At 44.7% G+C, this 21,075-nt stretch overlaps 1 long non-coding RNA gene across 2 annotated transcripts; it reads left to right on the top strand.

The window, feature by feature from the left end:
- The first annotated feature begins 1,051 nt into the window (after positions 1 to 1,051).
- On the top strand, positions 1,052 to 5,826 carry LOC127309066 (uncharacterized). Of its 2 annotated transcripts, XR_011746359.1 has the most exons (6): positions 1,054 to 1,692; positions 1,775 to 2,317; positions 3,223 to 3,268; positions 3,542 to 3,772; positions 3,904 to 4,047; positions 5,260 to 5,826. It is a non-coding gene; the product is annotated as an uncharacterized lncRNA (long non-coding RNA). The 2 variants fall into 2 exon arrangements; XR_007856948.2 differs by lacking the exons at positions 3,904 to 4,047; positions 5,260 to 5,826 and having other exon boundaries at positions 1,052 to 1,692; positions 1,775 to 1,878; positions 2,143 to 2,317; positions 3,542 to 3,750.
- The last annotated feature ends 15,249 nt before the right edge of the window (positions 5,827 to 21,075 follow it).

Here is a 21,075-nt window from a genome sequence, read left to right on the forward strand (position 1 = left end):
AAAATTATCACTGTAATTAACTAGTAAAGAAAACACACATGAAAATAGTGCTAAAGAAAGGCACTTTTCCAGCGAAAAAAGAAAAGAAACCGCAGATATACTTCTATTAGAAAGTAAGAAACGATCAGGTGGAATCGGTAGAGGAGAAAGCAAACTGCTCTCTATTTTTTTTCTTCCTTTATCAATACCTGGAGGTGCACCGTATGTACGTCTGAGCAAAGTGCAGCCTTATTTTTTACTCTCCATTAAATAATTGATGACTTTTAATTTTCTTACGGTTGAGCATAGTTTTTTTCTTGTCTTTTTTTGACTACATGCATGATTCACCATAACATCAAGGTGGTTTGTAGATCGCTGATATCGACTGTAATGATCGGAATCCTTTTTCGCCAGCTCGGTTACTTTTTCCCACTAGTATATGGAGTGCTAGAGCTCTAGTGTGGGCTTGTCTCTAGGTATTTCTTTTACAAATCCCATAAAAATAAAGGTTTCCAAATAGCTAACATAAGATGGCCAAAGCAACACTGCAAAATTAGAATCATCTCATCGAGAAAAGATTCAACAGATTATAGTATTAGTCTTGTTTGAAATGTATTTTTACGTGGAGTTCGAAAGGTCAAACAATTTATAAATCAAACTTTGCATTCCAAATATGTATGAGTTTAATATTTCAAAGGAAAACATTAAATGAATGGTTGATTTAGAGGGAGTGGTGGGGTATAAAAACAATTAGCATTCTCTCACGTGATAATTTCTTTTCCCTAACAAAGATTCTTCTCTCTCTCCTCACTTTATCCAATTGCAAAGATTCCATGCATACTTTTGGTGCATGCCCTAAACAACAACTAGCAGATACTAGGGTGTTTAGTGACACTAACATGGTCAATAAGTGGTGGCATGAAGGGAATTCGGCACGAATCTGGAGATCAGAATGGATGGCCCTAAAGTGCAGGGTAGCTACCCTCCATTGTAGAAAATCCACACCCTAAGCTATTCTACACCCGGGTCGGTCGTGTTAGCCGGTACCGCACACGATTGCCTCTAAGCTGGTTGGTGTGATGTTCCGCACCATACCACCCGTTGTAATTGTGCTTTTTTTCTTTTACCTCGGCGGTTTCTTTTCTAACTCACGGTTGTGGCCTCGTGTGATTTGGGAGCTAGCCCACCAGTCCACTACCCAGCCGCACCGTTTTTTTTGTCCTGGGTTAGTCTGTCCGGCGGCGAGCGGTTCGAAGTCGAATCCAGACGCGGCGGCGGCGGGTGTGCGTCCGGCGTCGAGCGGCTGAGTGGCGGCGAGCAGCGGCTGGACTCTGCCGACCGTGTCCTCGGCAGCGTTGTGGTTGGCCGGTTGAATCGGCGTCAATCTCGGTGCGGGGTCTTGCGGCATCCTGGTCAGGCAGAGCGGGTGTCCTAGATGCGACGGCATCGGCTTCGTGGTTGGGCAGCGCGACGGGCCATGTATGTGGGCTGCATCGGCATCATGGTGAGTGGCGTGCGGTGCTGCAGGTGGCATCTGCATCTTGACGAGCGGCGGGCGGCCTCAGCCTTACTGTGGGTCTTTTCATGGCGACGGCGTGTAGCCTGGCAGCGCTGGGTGGCATCGCCATTGTGGTGAGCGGCAGTTCTTATCGGCACTGCTACGGGCGGAGCTCTCTGGTGGTTTTTGATGTCAGTGTACGTTGAACGTTCACGGTAGATCCTCTGTTTCTTCTTCAGAATATTTGGCTTAAATCGTTCTCTGTTATTCTACAAACTCTGTTTCTCTCCCATCCAGGCGTGGTGCTGGCGAAGACCTACGGAGGCTTCGTCTGGCAGTGAGCACCTGAGCTGTGACCAACGACGTTGGTGTGGTTTCATCTCTTGCTCTCCTTAGATCAGGTGATACTGACACACTTCTGATTGTTTCCTGCCCATCTTGACATTGCTCGCTATATATGTGTTCCAAATCTGAATTGGTACTTCTTTCTCTTATTTCATATGATTGCATGTGCACCAAAACATGTGTAGATATAAGGATATAATTGCTTTATTACGCAATGTACTGACGAAAATTCATCAAATAATTTGGCATGACATTTTTTGAGCTAACAAATGCAACTCGTGATACACTACCAATGTCCTGAATATTTGTTGCTTGGGAAGAAAGAGGCAGGGCAACACCTTGCACGGCTGCAGCACCAACAGTGTATGGGAGGCCAAAACAAACAGGTTCAAGGCAAACTTCTAAACATCAGCCAAGAGGAACATGTCCAACAGTATAGGAGAGACAATAAGGTGCTACTATCAGAATTAGGAGAACAAGAGCTGAAGCCTAAAGGTGAATCCACAACTTCAGTATTTTTATACCTCGTGCCAGTTTAAGTGTATATCTTGTATGTTCCGTGTGTTTATAATCAGACCAGTGTAATATGTCGGAAGAATATCTTGAAGAAAAAATCGTTGTTCATGTACTGCATTGTCACACCATCTTGATTTGAGTTGATCTAGCTTTTGGATGATCCATCTTATAACTTATATGGAGTATATTTTGCAATTGCCCAGCGAGTAGCTCATCAAGTAGGGCACCTTAATTACTGATGGTTGTGTTTAAGTCACCAATATACACAGTTTAGTGTTGTATTTAGTTATTCTATGGCATGCATTAGCACTACCCCGTATTTAGTGTTACTGATTTAAGTCATCCAAACTGTGTTGGGAGGCTCCTTGGAGATGTAATTTACTTTTTTCAATCATGTGCATGTTTACTGATATTAGTTGACCACAGCCGGCGAACGGTACTTCTTTCTTCGCCCCTGGTACTCCTCAGCACAACCCCATTTCTGCCAATTTGGTTGATTAAGTGACAATTTTTTCTAAAATTGTGCATCATCTTTGCTTTGTAATTGTTAAATTTTACTCGACGTAATTACTGCTGCTGTAAAATGAATATTGAGATAAGTAATTATGCATCTTATTTAAGTAATTATGCATCTTTTTTAATTTGTTGGCTGCAATCATATCTCCAATCTAGTGCTACTGGGCATAATCAACTAGGTTCTATGTGGACGTAATGAAAAATGCTCTCATATTCAACCCAATGATTCTTTATCAACTGAGTCACTATCTTTTATCTAACATAAATCAGAAATAAATACAATTCATGTAATTGGGTAAACATATCATGTGATTAATGAGTTCAATGCTAGGAAACTATATGACCTGAATATATTAAGGTTGTTACAGGGAATCACCTCTTCATGGTCATTCTGGCGGAACATTTGTACTTCAGGTAAAGAAAAAACACTAATATAAATTTCATGTTCCACAGCTAAAGATGATTATGTTACTGTTGTAAGATTGTTCCTCTATATGCATGTTCTTATTATTGATTTCCTTGTCAAGTTCGCTTTAACAGTCACACTAAGCTGGCAGTGGCAGCTGTGGTTGGTACCAGTAGGTCTTGCTCTTTTGGTGAAAGTCTGTTCTGTTAATAAAATTTAATGGCTCTTTGTATGATTGGAAGATGTGAGGTGCATGATGTGTTTTCCGTTTCATTGTGCAGCTAGCCATCGGCATGCTGGGGAAATCATGTCATTGATCCGGATATTCCTTTCTCGGTCGTTGATCCAGATAGTCCCTTCTCGAATATGTTTTCCACGTTGTTGCCTTGTTGGGCATGGAAGAAACAGGGTATACTTATCATTGTATTGAACCACTGACTGCTCCACATCTTCCCCTCCATTGAATATCAAATTAATTCCATTTTGTGCATCTGCTCATATGAAGGAAGAAGGTTACAGCTTTATTATTTTGTTATTTCTTTTCTTTGGGCACATCCGAATTATTATTCTGTAATTAGTGATGTCTGATATATTTTCACGTGTATTAATCGAATGCCGACTTCATATGTACATGTCTTCACAGATTCACTAGCGAGATCCACTTATACAGAAGGGGAAATTTTATATCACGGGCATCCTATTTATATCATTGTCTGCCCACCCAGCCTGTGATCTATGGCGCATGAGCCTGCCGGCAGCTGGTGATCTAGTAATTGCGGCACGTAAGGTATGGCATGGTGAGCTTCTATATCATTTCCTGCCTCATATGTGTATATGTTTGTGTGCTCAATCTGGTGATGATGAAGCCAGATTTACACTTCAGCTGTTTATTTTGCACCCAACATATTTTTCCAATGGTACATTTCATAAATTTATGTTTTGTATATTAATAATTACGTTCATATTCACTCACAACAACAAAAAAGTCGACATAAAAAACGCAATATCGCTACCTTGAGGCCATCCGTGTTTGCTTGCATGCCGGTCCATGTCCACTGGTAGAAAAAAGGGGCTTTAGTCCCGGTTGGTAACAGGCTTTAGTCCCGGTTGCGCAACCAGGACTAATTATGCGAGACTAAAGGCCCCCCCTTTAGTCGCGGTTGCTTACGAACCGCGACTAAAGGCTCATCCACGTGGGCGGCAGGCGTCCGTCGGGGCGGAGGACCTTTAGTCGCGGTTAGCCAGACCAACCGGGACTAAAGGTCTCCGCAGGTTTAGGGTTTTTACCCCCCTAAATCTGGTTTCTTTTTGTTGTGTTTTATTTCTTTATATTTTATTTTGTTTTTTATTTTAATTTCAAAGAAGTTTCAGTACACATATTCTACGCTACTATATACACGTTACACGTTGATGCATATGAATGTACAATTTCAAACAAGTTTGAAATTTCAAACAAGAAGAATTCAAGAGGAATATATAATATTCAATCTCGGGTGACCATATACAACTTCAAACAAGTTTCCATATACAATTTACGGCAGCAGACGTTCTTAGTCCTTGTAATAGTGTTCTCCAGTAGGATGGAGGACTTCCCTCATCAAAAATCCCGCCAATTCCTCTTGAATTGGTCGGAAGCGAGCTTCTGGATTAAGCTTCTTCCGCAAGTCATTCCTCCGCAAGTTGATATCCCGAGCCCTCCGCTCGTAGGTGTGTCCCGGATGAACTCACAAATATAGTATCCACATAGATTGCTCCCTGGTCGAGTATACACATTAGCTAACCTTCTAAATGTTAGCTCATCTTTGAATTCACCGGTTATGTCTTCTTTGAACCGTTTCCAAACCCTACAGGGCAAAGAAATTAAATGAACAAGGGAGTTATTAGTTACTTGATATCAGGAAATGAAGGAAAGATGCCGATATAGTGCGCAAATGATTGAAAATAATTACTTTTGCAGCATTAATCTTATGCCGATCCAATGCTTTGGTTCCATATTCAGAGAGTCCATGACGAGAACTTTGGAGCTATCAAACTGAATTATTAGCAGAATCCAGTGGAACCTGCGGACACACGTTACATGCACAGTCATGCATAAGTACTCATCGATTAAACATAACATGGAGTAAACAAAAGAGAATATGCACAAGACAGAAACACTCACCCAAAAAGGTAAGGAAATAGAATTTCACTTTTGAGTTCCTGCTTTGTAAGAAACTCGTACAGGTCTTTCTCCACGTCTTGGGGGTGTTTTTCTAACACATATTCATTAATGATATGTGGGTCAATGAACCCAACATCAAGGATGTTCTTTTTTCTGCATTCCCCAAGCTTCATTCTGCATAATAGCGTACACAAGAATATAGTTAGGACAATATAGTGCAGGCAATGAACGAGATGATGTAGAGATTTAATTATAGAAATAATTCACTTACAGAACGTAGCAACTCAGGATAGATTTGTCGAGCTCCCGCAGATTGAACAACTGGAACAATTCACTCATATGAACTTGTACACAGTACTCTTTGAAGTGGTGCTTCTCTCTAACTTTCGTATAAATATATTCTTCGTCGGGTGCCTTATTTTTTATGAAATTCTTGTACCAGCGTAGCAGGCCTCGCATTTGTGTTGGTAGACTTGCTTCCTGCGCAGGCTCGACGAGAGGCCCATTCCGCACATATGTAAATGCTACCTCACTTACTGGCCCATCCTCAAGGCCTAACAATGCACGAAGAGTCATACCGAACTTAGCCGCTCTTTTTTGGCTGCTGTTACAGTCATTGCATGTGCTGTAGCAGCTGCTAGGATAGCGGGGTCCAATAGTTTCATGTCCTTATCCATATCGGCTCTGAAGGACGCCGTAAGGGAAGTACCGGCTTCCACTATGAGCGGGGGATCGATTGTTTTTTCTGTTCCCCGAGCTGGGAAACTTGTTTCCCGCATTTTTTACTTGCTTCTTTCTTCTCCTCCAAGGCTTTCTTCTCCTTCTCTGCCAATATTGCTACTTGCCTACGAAATTCACGTCCATAGTCGTCTGGCAGATTCTACTGGATTTGGGACGGTGTCGTCAAAAAATCCTTAGCCCACTTCTTTTGCTTCTCAGTGAATACCGGCTTGGGCTCAGGCTCTTTTTTCGCCTTGATATCCGCCTTCCATTTCTCATGGTGAGCAGCCGCGGCCACATTGGTTTCCTCGACACTAAGTTCCCAAGGTCTCGGGAGGAGAGGCTTCAGTGATGGCATTGGTACCCTTGTGGTCTTAGGTACATAAGGCTCCGGGTTAATAGTCCAAGAGGGGGTTGCCTTGCTGTCCCCCGTAAACGCCAGCTTCTGCTTCTTTGCCGGAGGTGGACTGGGGGGCGGCGGCTGCTTACCCGCCGGAGGTGGACTTGGGGGCGGCGGCTGCTTACCCGCCGGAGGTGGATTGGGGGGACGGCGTCGGCTGACGTGAAGGTGGTGTAGGTGGATCACCACCACCACCGGAGGGGGGTGGACTTGTTGGGTGATTCCTCGGGGTCGGTGGCCTTGGCGACTCACCTGGAAACTTGATGTACTTCTTTTTCCATAGAATGAATTGGCGCTTGACATCTCGAAGTCTCACATCCCCTTCGGGTGTAGCATAGTCAATCTCCAGGTTCTCAAACCCTTGGACTATGTCTTCCACCGTGACATGAGCATAGCCATTTTGAATGGGGTTGTTGTGGTGGAGTGCTCCAGGTGTACAAGGTAAAGCGCTGCCGATCGCTACCTTCATGGAAATGTTCCCCATTGGATAATGCAGCTCACATTCTTTCATCTCCTTTACATCATCCACGGGGTAGTGAGGCTCCGGTGCACGAATCTCGATCGTCGGTGCATTAGCACCCGGCCGGGCGACAAGGGTGCATTAGCACCGGTAGGGCCTCCGTGGAAGCCACGCCGCTTCTCTCTGCGGCTTCCGACATCCGCTGCACGATCTTCATGCGGCCGTGCCGATCTTTCTTTTACTAGTTCATGCACAATCTGCTTCACCTCAAATAGTTCCGATTCCATCCTCCCCATACAATCTACATCCCGTTCCGTCTTTCTCTTACGGCTTCTGTAACTGTACGGGTCATTGTTCTGGGGAAACCCTACTTTCCATGGAATGGCGCCTTTGCCTTGTACACGTCCTGGGTGTTCACGATTCTCGAGGGCTAATGTCAGCGCGTCGTTCTCTCTGTTGAACTTGATCTTCCCCTCTTGAGCTTGGGCCATTGCTGTCAATAAGGGCTTGGGTGGGAGTAAACACTTTCTTCCGGTGAACACACCTGTAAGCCCCAGGAGTAGGAAAACCCAGAGCGCGCAGGTAAGAGGGGTTTATGTGCATGAGGTCACTACAAAGGACCGTGAGGTCGCCTCGCATTCCCAAGCATATGGGTAGGCCAAGCAACGACTCGACACGCCCATGCACACAACACCCACCTCGAGAGGCTCACGGTAGGCTTTCCAGATCGAGTGCTTCACCTTCCTGTGCACTTCACACATACACACACTGTGCACAGGATACAAGGGTAGAATACAGCTTGAATATCACAACATGACTATGTACGACACAAAAGATGGAAATAAGGTCCATATATATAGCAACGCTCTAAAGAGCAAGATCCAAATGACACTCAACGGGGAAACATATCCCATCAGTACATCATACATAAGATAGCCAAATAGTCTGGGTACAGACAAGATCCAAATTGGACTAAGAGTCCTGAAGATAATCAAGCGGTGTTCCCATAACCAACAAGCCACAGGCTGCTGCCTTAGGAACAATCCTGCTACGCAACGAAGTCGTCGTCCGTGAACTCGACAAAGTAGCCACCTGCGTACTGCTCATCATCTGTCGTACCTGTTTGTCGAAAAGCGGGTTCCGGAAAAAGAGGGAGAAAAACGAGGGTAAGTACCGTTGGCACGTACTTGCGAGACAAGACCAGCTATGCTTGCTGGTGGGCGGTGTAAACTTCGCCCGGCTATATGTGGAGTTTAGCGGCAGCAAAGCACTATCCAATAGAGACACGCTACAACATCCGTCTAATAGAGAAGGTGAGAGAGCGCATAATCTAGCAGTTCTATACTCTGCAAACAACAACCCAGCCAGTGCGATCCCCCTTAGCCAAGAGGTAATAACAAGGCACTCACACAGTTGACAATTTTATATCCATTCCATTATAGTAGGGCTAACTTACTACCCAAGTAATTAGCAAGTTATTAGCGACAAATTTAGGTGTAAGTTGTTCTATGATCGAGTTAAACAGCTCCAAGTCGTCCATAACCGCGGACACGGCTTTCCGAAAAGATTTAACCCTGCAGGGGTGCACCAATGTTACCATACACGCATGCTCGAACCCGCTTAATTACGGCGGAGTCTCACATCAAGACCGTTCCCAAATCAACAAGAATGCCTAGGGGGGCCACCCGACTAAGCTACCCGAAACGAAGTTCGGCCGTACTCCGATGCGGACTCAGGGTTTGCGTCGGCGGCTAGGCGTGCGAACCACACGCTTCGCTAAACGTCCCGCGAGTACAATCTGAGAATATAAACACCCGAAGGCAACAGGAAGTAAACACCCGAAGGCAACAGTAAGTAAAGCATGGCATACATGGCATAGGCAAATAAAACCAAGGTTGTGGCCCCCTTTTCAACAGACTTGAGAAATGGTAATGGGTGATGGGGGGTCCCGATAAAACCTCCCACGAGTGGTTAGCGCGCTCAGTCTTAGAAACAGATAACAAGAACTCGGGTCCTAGGGGACATTAGCAAGTCAAAGTTCCGATGCTTTCGCAAAGGGGCTCACAGATGCCTCTGCATATTATAACCCTTAGCAATTTTAGTTGTAGCAAAAGTTATCCACTTCATTTTCGAAAAGGTAGTACATGTGTCAACATCCCAACAAGATATCTCGAACATTTCGAGATATCAACAAAAACCCTAAACTCGCCTACGACTCGCAAAGCTGGCAAACAACAAACAAAAGGTAGGGCGAGGAGGTGTATCTCGGACATATAGTTAACAGGTGGATAGGACACGTGACACAACAATCGCAACATAAGGATAGCAATAGATCAAAAGAGCATGTAAAAGTAAAATAGGTGAAGGGGTGGGCTCGCTTTGTCGGATCGTAGGTAGAAACACCGACACGATCCTCCAGGGGGAACTCGTACTCCTGCTCGTACTGCTCTGCGTTGGTGTCTACTCGAGAAGAACCAATAGCACATACAAGGAAAGTAAAGGCACAAATCAATACAAGGAAATGCAATGCGCAATATGATGCATGAGGTGCAAGGGTTTCATACATAGCAAAATTAAGTGGGGTGTTCGAATGTAGCAAGAAATGGTGGACACCCACACATAACATTTAGTTATAGTTGCAAATTTTAATTATTTCGAACCAGGGATGATGCCAATGATGCATGTCAAGTTAATATTTGAAATCCTCACATTTTTCTAATGCATTTGGATATAAAGTTTACTAAATTTGGAGTTATAGATATTAAGTCATGAATTTTGCAAGTTATAGCAATTTAATCCCAATTATAAAGTGGTCCAATTTTATTGTTCAAAAGTTGAAACAAGTTTTATAAGCATGTAGCTTATGTTTTTCGATGCTCAAGGACATCAAGTTTGTAAGATTTGAAGTTTCAAAAGTTAACTTTTAAAACTAAACGGAAGTGTCTTGTAAGCAAAACCCCAAAACAGTAAAAAGGGGAACCGAATTTGGAGCTCCAGGAATTCTCCAAAAAGGTGGTTTAGTGCGCCAGCAAGGATTTGAACCCAGGATGTCTTTGTGAGATCAGGGGCACAAAGTGTGCTATGTGACAGGTTTTGAAACTATACGAGTAGCATACAAGGTAAGTGTGGCAACGGGTTAATCGAATTTTGGACAGATGCAGATCAAGAACGAACAATGCAGCTTCTATAGACGCGTTCCTGCACAGATTTAAAGCATCGGGAACGAAGAATGGGTGGCCAAAACGAGAAACCTCGACGAGTTGAGTAAGATGAAAGTAACGAGATTCTAATGAAACAGGTTTGACGCGATTTGGTTCACTGTGGAGACGACGATAAGCGAACGAAAACGGACCCGTGACAACAACGAGCAATGGTGAAAAACCGAAACTGTTTTCGGGTTGATTTCGATTTGACGTGGGCGTCGCGATTCTTCGTGGATTTGAATGATTCAAAGCTCTAAATCAGAGCCCGTGATGGTGGCTATCCAACGGTGCCCGATCTTGCTGCAGGGGAGGAGTGAAACGCCGGTGGCAAACGTCGGAAGGTAGGCACCGTGACGGATACGAGAAACGGCGAAACAAACAGATTCACGGTCACGTTTTTGCGTTGAAGATGGCGTCGCGTACGTGCCTCGAAAACTAGTGACTCCGAAATGAAAGTTGTAGATCTATGTCCCAGCTTTGCAACGGTGCGACGATCTCGCGCGAGAGGTGGAGTGGTTCGCCGGAGGGACTCGTCGGAAGATGGTACCGTGAAACGAGATATAAAAGGGTTCGTTTCGTTCGAAACTTAGCCGATCTCCTTCACGTCGTCGATGCTACGAGGCCGGAAGCATGCAGGGTAGGGGAAGGAAGGTCTTGCTCACCCTGGGCTCGTTGGAGATGAAGGGCAGCAGAGGGGTCGCCGGAGATGATGAAGAAGAAGGAGGCCGGGGCGAGTTGAGGAAGTGGGCGAGCAGATCCTGGCGATCCGGGTTCCGTGAAGTAGTCCAGACGGAGAGGAGGGCACGGTGGTTCGATTCCACGGCTCGGGTTGGATCCACGGCGGCCATGGCGTCGGTGGTGGAAGGTAGACGGCGTCGGTTTTGTTCCCGAGAGGGTTTTTGCTGGGAGAAAAGAGAGGGTTGGCGGCGCCGTGGGGGAGGAAGAAGGTGGCCTAGGGTTTGGAGGGCTGCGATGCCGCTTATAAAAGAGGGAGGATGACCAGAGGATGAGGAGGAGCATCGACGTGGAGCTCCCTGGGCGCCATTACGATATGGGCAGGTCCTCCGACGTGGAAAGGTGGAGAGGAGAGGGTCCTCGTACCACTTCGATCGATAGGTGTTGGGGCAGGCCATCAGGTGGCTTCGGTGGAAGAGAGGGGAGGTTAGATGGGCTGGGTGAGATGAGAGATGGGCCTGCTGGCCAGATTTAGATAGGTTAGGAAAAGGGTTTATAAAAAGGTTTTCTCCTTCTTTCTTATGAATTCTGATTTTATTTTGTTTTCAACTAAAAACCAATTGTATATTTTGATAACAGATGTTGTTTGAGTATTTGAAGAGGAAAGAATATGAGAGAACACATCATACACTTATGATGATAGAAGGAGGAGATTAAAGAAGGGATTTACACATAGAGTTTGAAAAGAAGATATGGTTTGAGGTTACACCAAATTATAGAAAAATTTGGCATGACCTATGTGTATAAGGTTAAAGAGGGAGAGAGATAGAGTGTGCCTTTCTTGGAACATCACAAGAGGAGGGGATGAACCAAGAAAAAGAAGGAGGGAGAACAACAAGCAAGGCAACATAAGATCAAAGCCAAAACCAAAATGCAATTTATAAAAACCAAAGATGGTGATATGCATGTATGCAACATGATGACATGAACAAAAAGCAAGAAAGGAACAAAGGGGTCTATGTATTACTCTTGGGATGTTACAAACGCCCCCCTTGAAGGAATCGCGCCCCGAGATTCTCAGGAAGAAGAGAAAAAGGACGGGTACTCGGAACGGAGTTGATCTTCCCGCTCCCAAGTTGCTTCTTTATCGGAATGGTGCGACCACTGCACCTTGAGGAACTTGACAGACTTGTTGCGAGTTCGACGTTCAGCTTCATCAAGAATCCGAACGGGGTGCTCTTTGTAGGAGAGGTCTTCTTGGAGGTCGATGGACTCGTGATCAACTGCACGGCCCGGATCTTTGAAGCACTTCTTGAGCTGCGACACGTGGAAGACATCGTGCACTTTGGAGAGCTTCTCAGGGAGTTCAAGGAGGTAAGCGACTTCACCACGCTTTGCCAGAACTTTGAAGGGACCAATGTATCTTGGCGCCAACTTGCCTTTGATACCGAAGCGATGAGTGCCCCTCATAGGAGTAACACGGAGGTAAGCTTGATCACCAGGCTGATATAACATATCACGGTGCTTGCTATCATAATAGCTTTTCTGCCGAGATTGTGCTATCTTCAGATTGTCACGAATGATTCGCACCTTTTCTTCAGCCTCGTTGATGACATCGGGGCCAAAGATTTGCCTTTCACCAGTTTCAGACCAGTTTAGAGGTGTTCTGCATTTGCGACCATAGAGAGCTTCGAAGGGTGCCATGCCCAAGCTGGCTTGATAGCTGTTGTTGTAAGAGAACTCAGCGAAAGGAAGGCATTCTTCCCATTTCATGCCGAAGGAGATAACACAGGCACGGAGCATGTCCTCGAGAATCTGATTGACTCTTTCGACTTGCCCACTCGTTTCTTTGATGGTAAGTCATCTTTGAAGAGCAGATTGGTTCCCATAGCTTTCTGAAAGCTTGCCCAAAACTTGGAAGTGAAGATACTTCCGCGATCAGAGCTTATTTCCAAAGGAACACCATGAAGAGAAACAATCTTTGCAGTGTAGAGCTCAGCCAACTGACTAGCAGATATTGTTTCTTTGACAGGAAGGAAGTGAGCAACCTTGGAAAGACGGTCGATCACCACGAAGATAGCATCATTGCCTTTGCGAGACTTTGGAAAACCAGTCACAAAGTCCATCTCAATCTTATCCCATTTCCACTCAGGAATCTTCAGGGGTTGGAGGACACCGGCAGGTCTCTGATGTTCTGCTTTGACACGGCGACAGACATCACATTCTGAGACATAGCGAGCAACATCCCTTTTCATCCTAGTCCACCAATAGGTAGACTTGATATCGAGATACATCTTTGTCTTTGCCGCCAGATGGATAGAAAGAGGAGTGTCGTGAGCTTCTTTGAGAATGAGGTTTCTCGTGTCCTGGATCATTCGGAACAACAAAACGACCTTGGAAGAAGAGAGTTCCTTGATCATCGAGAGAGAAAGACTTGTACTTGGGCTTGTGCATATTCTCTTTGATATTCTTGCTGCAAATATCTCGCAACTGTCCTTTTCGGATCTTATCTTCAAGAGTTTGCGTAATCACCAAGTTTGCAAGGTAGCCTTGAGGAACAAGCTCAAGATTTAATTTCCTGAATTCTTCATAAAGAGCAGGTTGACTTTCTTGAATCATGAGATTGTTGCAATAGGACTTGCGACTAAGGGCGTCAGCCATGACATTAGCTTTGCACAGGTGTAGGCGATAGAGAGATCAAAGTCCTTGATGGTTTCCATCCATCTCGTTTGACGGAGGTTCAAGTTGGGTTGTGTGAAGATGTATTTGAGACTCTTGTGGTCGGTGAAGATCTCACATTTGTTGCCCAACAAGTATTGGCGCCATGTTATTAAAGCATGTAACACGGCTGCAAGCTCAAGATCATGTGTGGGATAGTTGAGTTCATGCTTTTTGAACTGACGAGAAGCATACGCCACAACTTGACGTTCTTGCATGAGGACAGCACCTAGTCCATGAAGAGAGGCATCACAGAATATCTGGAAAGGCTTAGAAGTATCTGGAAGGACAAGGACAGGTGTGGAAGTGAGCTTCTGCTTGAGGAGGTCAAAGCTTTCTTGGCATTGAGGAGACCAAAGGAACTTCTTGTCTTTCTTCAGGAGATCGGTAAGAGGCTTGGCGATCTTGGAGAAATTCTCAACGAAGCGGCGGCAATAACTTGCCAAACCGAGGAAACTTCTCACTTGCTTGACATTCTTCGGAGGAAGCCATTCAATGATCGCCTTGACGGTTTCAGGATTTACAGTAATGCCTTTTCCCGAAATGACATGGCCAAGATAGACGACTTGAGGAAGCCAAAACTCACACTTGGAGAACTTGGCATAGAGACGGTGTTCACGAAGCTTCATGAGGATGAGGCGAAGATGCTCTTCATGCTCCTCATTGGACTTGGAGTAGACAAGGATATCATCAAGATAGACTACCACAAACTTGTCGAGGTACTCCATGAAAATGTAGTTCATCAACCGAGAGAAAGTGGCAGGAGCATTAGTGAGGCCAAAGGACATGACGGTGTATTCGTAGAGACCATAACGAGTTTTGAAGGCTGTCTTGGGTACATCCTCCTTGCGGATTTTGATTTGGTGATAACCACTTCTCAAATCCATCTTAGAGAACACAGTTGCACCCGCAAGCTGATCAAAGAGCTCATTGATGCGAGGAAGAGGATATGTATTCTTGATCATTTTCTCATTGAGAGGGCGGTAGTCAACCACCAATCGATCAGTTTTATCCTTTTTCTTCACGAAGATGGTAGGACATCCCCATGGAGAAGTGCTTGGCTGAATGAAACCAAGTTTTTGCAACTCATCAAGCTGCTTCTTGAGTTCAGCCAACTCATTGGGACCCATTTTGTATGGCCGCTTTGAGATAGGAGCTGTTCCAGGCTCTAGTTCAATGACGAACTCAACAGCCCTGTTAGGTGGCATACCTGGAAGTTCTTCAGGAAAGACATCAGGAAAGTCGCAAACCACCGGTATAGACTCAAGCTCCGGAAGAGAACTAGGATTCAAAGCAAAGAGCTGAACGGAAGGTGTTTGGGAAGGTGTATAGGTCAAGGTTCCTGATGAAGTAGGAAGAGAAACTGAATGCGTGGCACAATCAATGACAACTTTGTTGGCCTTTAACCAATCCATGCCAAGGATGACATTAATGCCAGAGTTCACAAGGACTATCAAGGATGCGAGAAAGGTATGGTTTCCAATTTGAATTTGGTTACCATGGCTTATCTTCGAAGATATCATTTGTCCTCCGGGAGAGTGAACCAAGAGATTTGATGGTAATATCTCCATAGGAAACTCGTTGCTTTGAGCAAAACTATCAGACACAAAAGATAGAGAAGCTCCTGTATCGAACAGTACTTTTGCAGGAATGGAGTTAACAAGCAAAGTACCAAGCACGACGTCGGTAGCTTGTTCAGCTTGCTCGACGTTGATGTTGTTGACGCGAGCAGCCCTCGGACCTTGCCTGGTGTTGTTGTTGAAGGCACGGCCCTGAGCTGGTGCACGAACCATCGCATTTGTCGAAGTAGAGCGAGGTGGTGGTGGAGGTAGCTTCTGAGGGCAGAAGGTAGAGATGTGCCCAACCTGACCACACTTGTAGCATGTGGGGTCGGCACGTGGACCCATCGGCCTTGGTCCACCATATGCAGGCCTTGGCGGAGCTTGGTAGGTCCTCTGCTGAAGCTGTGGGGTGGGAGGGCGGGAAACAAAACCTTCGGACGAGGCACGTAGGTGGGTTGCGCCGGAACAAGAAGATCAAAACATTTATCGAATTTAACAAAACCCAATATTAGTGCTAACGAGAACTTCAGAGGAAACATGAATATGACAAGATATCTTCAAGGTACAATAATTCAAGTACACGAGAGGTAGCCATAACATGTAAAAGATTGGAACGATAGCAGCAACAGTACTTCACAAAGATACCTTGCGAGGTTTATGAAGTGCAGCTATACAGAAGTTTTTGCAATAGCCAGTGTCAATAACTTGGGTCGTTTTGACACTAATTATGCATATTGGAAGGGAAACAACAAGGTATGAGCTTGGCGAAAACAACTCCGGGGAAGGAAAGTTGATACATGGAACAAAAAGTGGTCGAGATAGCAACGGAACAACATAGAGAAAACACATTATGTCAACACCCGGATTTTTAAGTCCAGATGCCTATTATGCCGTACCTCGCAATCCCAGGAATAATGTTTTTGCGAGACATAATAGTAAGTAGCATAGAGTCATCATTTATTACAACACATATTGTCTTATAACCATAGATCACATGATCCAATATTACACGAATATATTGTTCAACATCACAAATAGTAGCGGAGGCGAAGTAGTAGTGGACGATCTATTCCACAGGCAACGCTTGACGTTAGAAGACGATCCTAGTTATCGTAGACGTCCTGTTGTCCGTCATCCTGGTACTGGTGCTCTCCTTCATAGTCTGGCATTTGAATAGCCAGGGCAAAGCCATGAGTACTTTTAAAGTACTCGCAAACTAACTCTACGATAAAAACTCATTAAGTGTAAGGGGATGCTAAGCTCTAGGTTTATTTGCATAAAGCCAAGTTTTAGTTTCATAAATCTTTGGTAAAGCCTTATCATGTGCTAGACTAACTCAAGTGGGAACATTAGTGTCATTCCCACAACTCATTATGGATCACCATAATGTCACCTTTCAATCCACCATTCATTTCTAGAATCAAAACATTTTAATGATAACGGAGATAGTATGGCCTTTCCAATCGTCCGTAACCGTGGACACGGCTATTCAAATAGGTTAAACACTCTGCAGAGGTTGTACTCTTGTGCCACAACTTTTGATTACATCCGTCGAGGATAACCCCGAATCATCGTAACACAGTACGCGGATCATCAATCGAAACCTTTCACTTATATATGCTAGTATGAGCACCTCTCCCCATGAGCTTGGCCTCCCGGTGGAAACCGCAGTTAACCCGGGAACTGCACAGGGCTTGGGCCGTACATTCACCTCATTTCAACATCAATCCACAAGTAACGGAGGCAGCCGCAGCGTAACCCCTATGATGTTTGTTAAGAGGGAACCCATACTAAAATACACAAGTTTCTAGTTACGCCCTACCCATAATCAGGTATTGTGGGGGTACTTGTATAATTGGAAGGGTATCGCATTCAAACTCAATCATCTATTTTATCACAAATCACCATCTCCTCAAGGTCATATTCACCTTCAAAATCTTTCACTTCAGTTCATTTCACAAATGTTCCCATCTAGAGTAGTCAATTTTAGTTCTTAGCAATAGCACTAGTCATGAGGGGGTGCTATCTAGCTTTATTTGCTTAGGCTAACTTTGATGCTCTTGTTCTATTCTAGACAAGTGAATCATAAATCAAAAAGTACTTTGAGATAAATAAGCAAAAGCAAAAGTAAGTAAAAACATGGGATAGGTAATACATAAAAGTAAAGTGTGAAGATGCCTTTGCTCTTGTAGAGCTAAGCACTTGTTTTCAGCAAGGGTTAGCTTGCCTTGAGCTGGGTAGTTATCGAAGTTCTCTTCTTCTTCCTGAGAGTAGCCCTCCTCCTCTTGGTATTCCTCGTTACTAGCGTCTATATACGAATACGAGGTATAAATACTAAACCAAGCTCACATACTAAACTAGAAACACTCAAAGATTTCACACACTAGTCCTAGTATCAATCAAACATGGCATGGTGGATTATTGGATTTGTCTTTATTTGAAAGAAAAATAATTTCCTCTCATTATTCCTAAAACTTAAATTTGGTAGGTAGGTCTTTAAAAGAAAATCATTTCTTTTCATTACCTCTTATTAAGATTTAATCTCTTCATATAATAATAAGGTATGAAATATAGGTTGACCCAAAGTCAACATTTCATATCTATTATATGTGAGTTCAATTTAATTGAAGTGCTACACTTCACATAGTTTTAAAACTTAACATTTAAATGAATTGAAAATCTCCAAGTAATAATTCTCAAGGGTTCATTAGCCTAAGTCATTCCCCCTGGTTATTAGTACTTAGGATCAAAATTTAAATGAGAGGTAATTCTCATATTAGGGTTGAGTTTGAATTCCACTTTAAAATGCTCTAGAAATGACTACATAGCCATTTTATTTGATCTAGTCCATGATCATACAAACAACAGGGCTATGTTATTGCATAATCAATTAGAGGACATCATTTGTGATTTATTAGAATTGGAATTACTTCAAAATCTATTCTGGTTGAATTTTAAATAAAGTTTGAATGTTCAAAAGTCCCTGTCTTGTCTTTTTTGTCAAATTAATTCTACAAAGAAAATGGAGATGGGGCCAGTGGCATTGGATAGATAAATTCATGGGCTTTCCAACGGTATAAAGTTTGCTAGATTTGGTTTGCTAGAATTCAAACTATTCAAATTTTATTAAACATTCAGTAGAGTAAATTTGAATAAAGATTAAACTAGATTTGAATTCATGGGCTTAAGCGGGAAGCGTTACTGGGCCGTAACGAATTAAAAGCCCACTTTGCAGCCCAACACGCGTCTGGCGCGCTCGGGCCGCGCTGACAGGGTGGGGGCCACCTGTCGGCGCCTCTTTAAACGCCGAAGCGGTATTTTCTATCTCGACCGTAGGATTAGAAAGAGGATCGACGGCGGGTGAGCGTCGTCGTCACCGACGAGCAGCGGGCTCCCTAGCGGCGAGCCTAGGGGGTCGGAGGACGTAACAGGCCGGTGCAGGTCTCAGGCAGTATGCGCGGTGAAGGTGTAGTAGATGGGGAAGAGCCTGGGAGCAGCGGCGGCGCTCGGGGAAGCGCCAATCGAAGCAGAGCTTCCGCGGGCTCCGGCGGACCTCAGCTCCCGATTGCTTCTGCTCCGGCGAGGTCTTGTGAAATTGATGGGTGGAGGAGACTCAGTGAGGTGAGGGGAGTGGATTGTGTGCAGAAGGGAGGAGCCGATCGCCCCTATTTATAGTGTCGAGGGTTGGCCGCGGAGGGTTGAGAAGGAACGGCCATGATGAGGTGCTTGGGGTGCTCGAAGGGGCAAGGCAAGGACTGCTACGGCTAGCCGGTGTACTGGAGATGCTCAACCTGTATCGAGACAGAGAAAAGGGTGATGGGAGAGCTCGAGCGCTTGCAATGTCTGTCACGGGGCGTGCGGCCGAAAGTCGACGAGGACGACGGCGACGGTGCAGGGCAGGCATGGGCGTTCGTCTAGCATGTAGAGGGTGCAGAGGCGATGCTCGACGCAGTGATAGGGATGCAGGACGAGGACGGTGGCGATCAAGTGGGCGACGTCCTGGCGCTGCCAGTGCGCGCTCACCGCGTGCACGGGCGCGTGCTGGCAAGGTTCTGGACGCGGGCGTTCCGGCCAAAGTAGAGCCGTGGCGTTGCAGGGGCTTGTACCATTCGTGGCCTTGTGCAATGTAGATGCTCCAGGACAAGGGCAAGAGTTGAGGTGAGGGCTGGAGGTGGAGATGCCAAAGGTGGCCGGCATGGCATTGTTTGGCATATTTTAGGGTTTCTCCTCGACTTTAATCAACCATGCAAGTACTGGGCTAGAGGCAGGGGGTGTAGGGGAAGCTGATGATCACAAACCAAAAGTGGTTTAGGTCAAAATCTGGTGGATAATAGCATGTAACACCAATTCCAGATGCTGCCTGCCACCTGTTCGACAAAATGGCCGCATGAAATTTTCTTTTGAAATTTGAAAATCTTTTTGGTGAATCTCATTTATATAATTATTGTGATGTATTGGTGGTGGTGGCACTCAAATTGGAGTTGTTTTGCAAAATGTCAAAAGTGACATAATCTTCTCTTTAATTCAGCATCCCCTCTTGTCACTTTATTTCTGGTCAACCTAGTCAACTCTAGCCATGATGGTCAACATCAAAGTTGCTCACCTTGACATGGTCTTGGATGACATGGCTTTGGTTGACCAAGTTTAGTTCAAGAATTGAGAAAACCAGGGGGGTAAAGAGGTGAAGAAAATATTTTTGGGTCAAGTGACCATTATCATATGTATGTGAGATTTTTGATTTCTTTGCATTTGATTCTTGGTTCAAGGGTGCAATTGTGTTAGTTTATCACATTGAAGTATTTTAGAAGCAAGGGAGCAAGCAATCTTGGCCTTGGTTGAGGATTTGCTAAATTGCATAATGTGTATGTGAGTGAGAAATGAGTTTTTCTCATTTTCTCTATTTCCCCTCAAATTAGGGTTTAGTGATCTTGGTTAGGGTTCACCTAGCAAGGTTTACACATACTAACACTCATCATGGCAATTGCACAAAAGAAAATCACTCAAATGCATATATCTATATGTGGCACTTTATGCATAGAAAAAGTTTTTGTTTATTGCAAATTTTGGGGTTTGGGGAAATTATCTCTCTTGTTTATTATTGTTGAAACTTGAGATGTTACAAACCCTTCCCCCTTACAAAAGATCTCGTCCCGAGATCTGAGAAAAGTAGGTACTAAAGAGATCTGGGTACTCAGTCCTCATAAAGTCTTCTCTCTCCCACGTGGCTTCTTCTTCGGTGTGATTACTCCATTGGATCTTCAGAAACTTGATACTTCGGGTGCGGGTGGTTCTGAAAGCTTCTTCCAGGATGCGAATAGGTACTTCGCGGTACGTCAGATCTGAGTTGATATCCACAGCTCGATGGTCGATGTTCTTGAAAACCTCGGTCTTCTCAGGTACTTCTAAACACTTCCGAAGTAGCGAGATGTGAAACACATTGTGCACCGCTGACATTTCTTCTGGTAACTCCAGCTGATAGGATACTTCTCCTCGGCGACTCAGGACCTTGAAAGGTCCGACATATCTGGGTGCGAGCTTTCCTCTAAGCTGAAATCTCTGCATTCCCTTAAGAGGGGACACCTTGAGATATACGAAATCTCCGATCTCGAAGGTCATCTCTCGGCGTCTTTTGTCGGCGTAGCTCTTCTGTCTTGATTGGGCTGTCTTGAGGTACTCGCGGATCTTGTGAACCTTCTCTTCGGCTTCTCGGAGGATATCTGGCCCAAAGATTTGACTCTCTCCTACTTCCGACCAATTCAGAGGGGTACGGCACTTCCTTCCGTACAGTGCTTCGAAGGGGGCCATCTGCAAGCTGGCTTGGTAGCTGTTGTTGTACGAGAATTCTGCATACGGCAAGCAGTCTTCCCACTTAGATCCATACTCTAGCACACATGCTCTCAACATATCTTCTAGTAT

The sequence above is a fragment of the Lolium perenne genome, chromosome 6 (genome assembly GCF_019359855.2).
Source record: "Lolium perenne isolate Kyuss_39 chromosome 6, Kyuss_2.0, whole genome shotgun sequence".
NCBI lineage: Eukaryota > Viridiplantae > Streptophyta > Magnoliopsida > Poales > Poaceae > Lolium > Lolium perenne.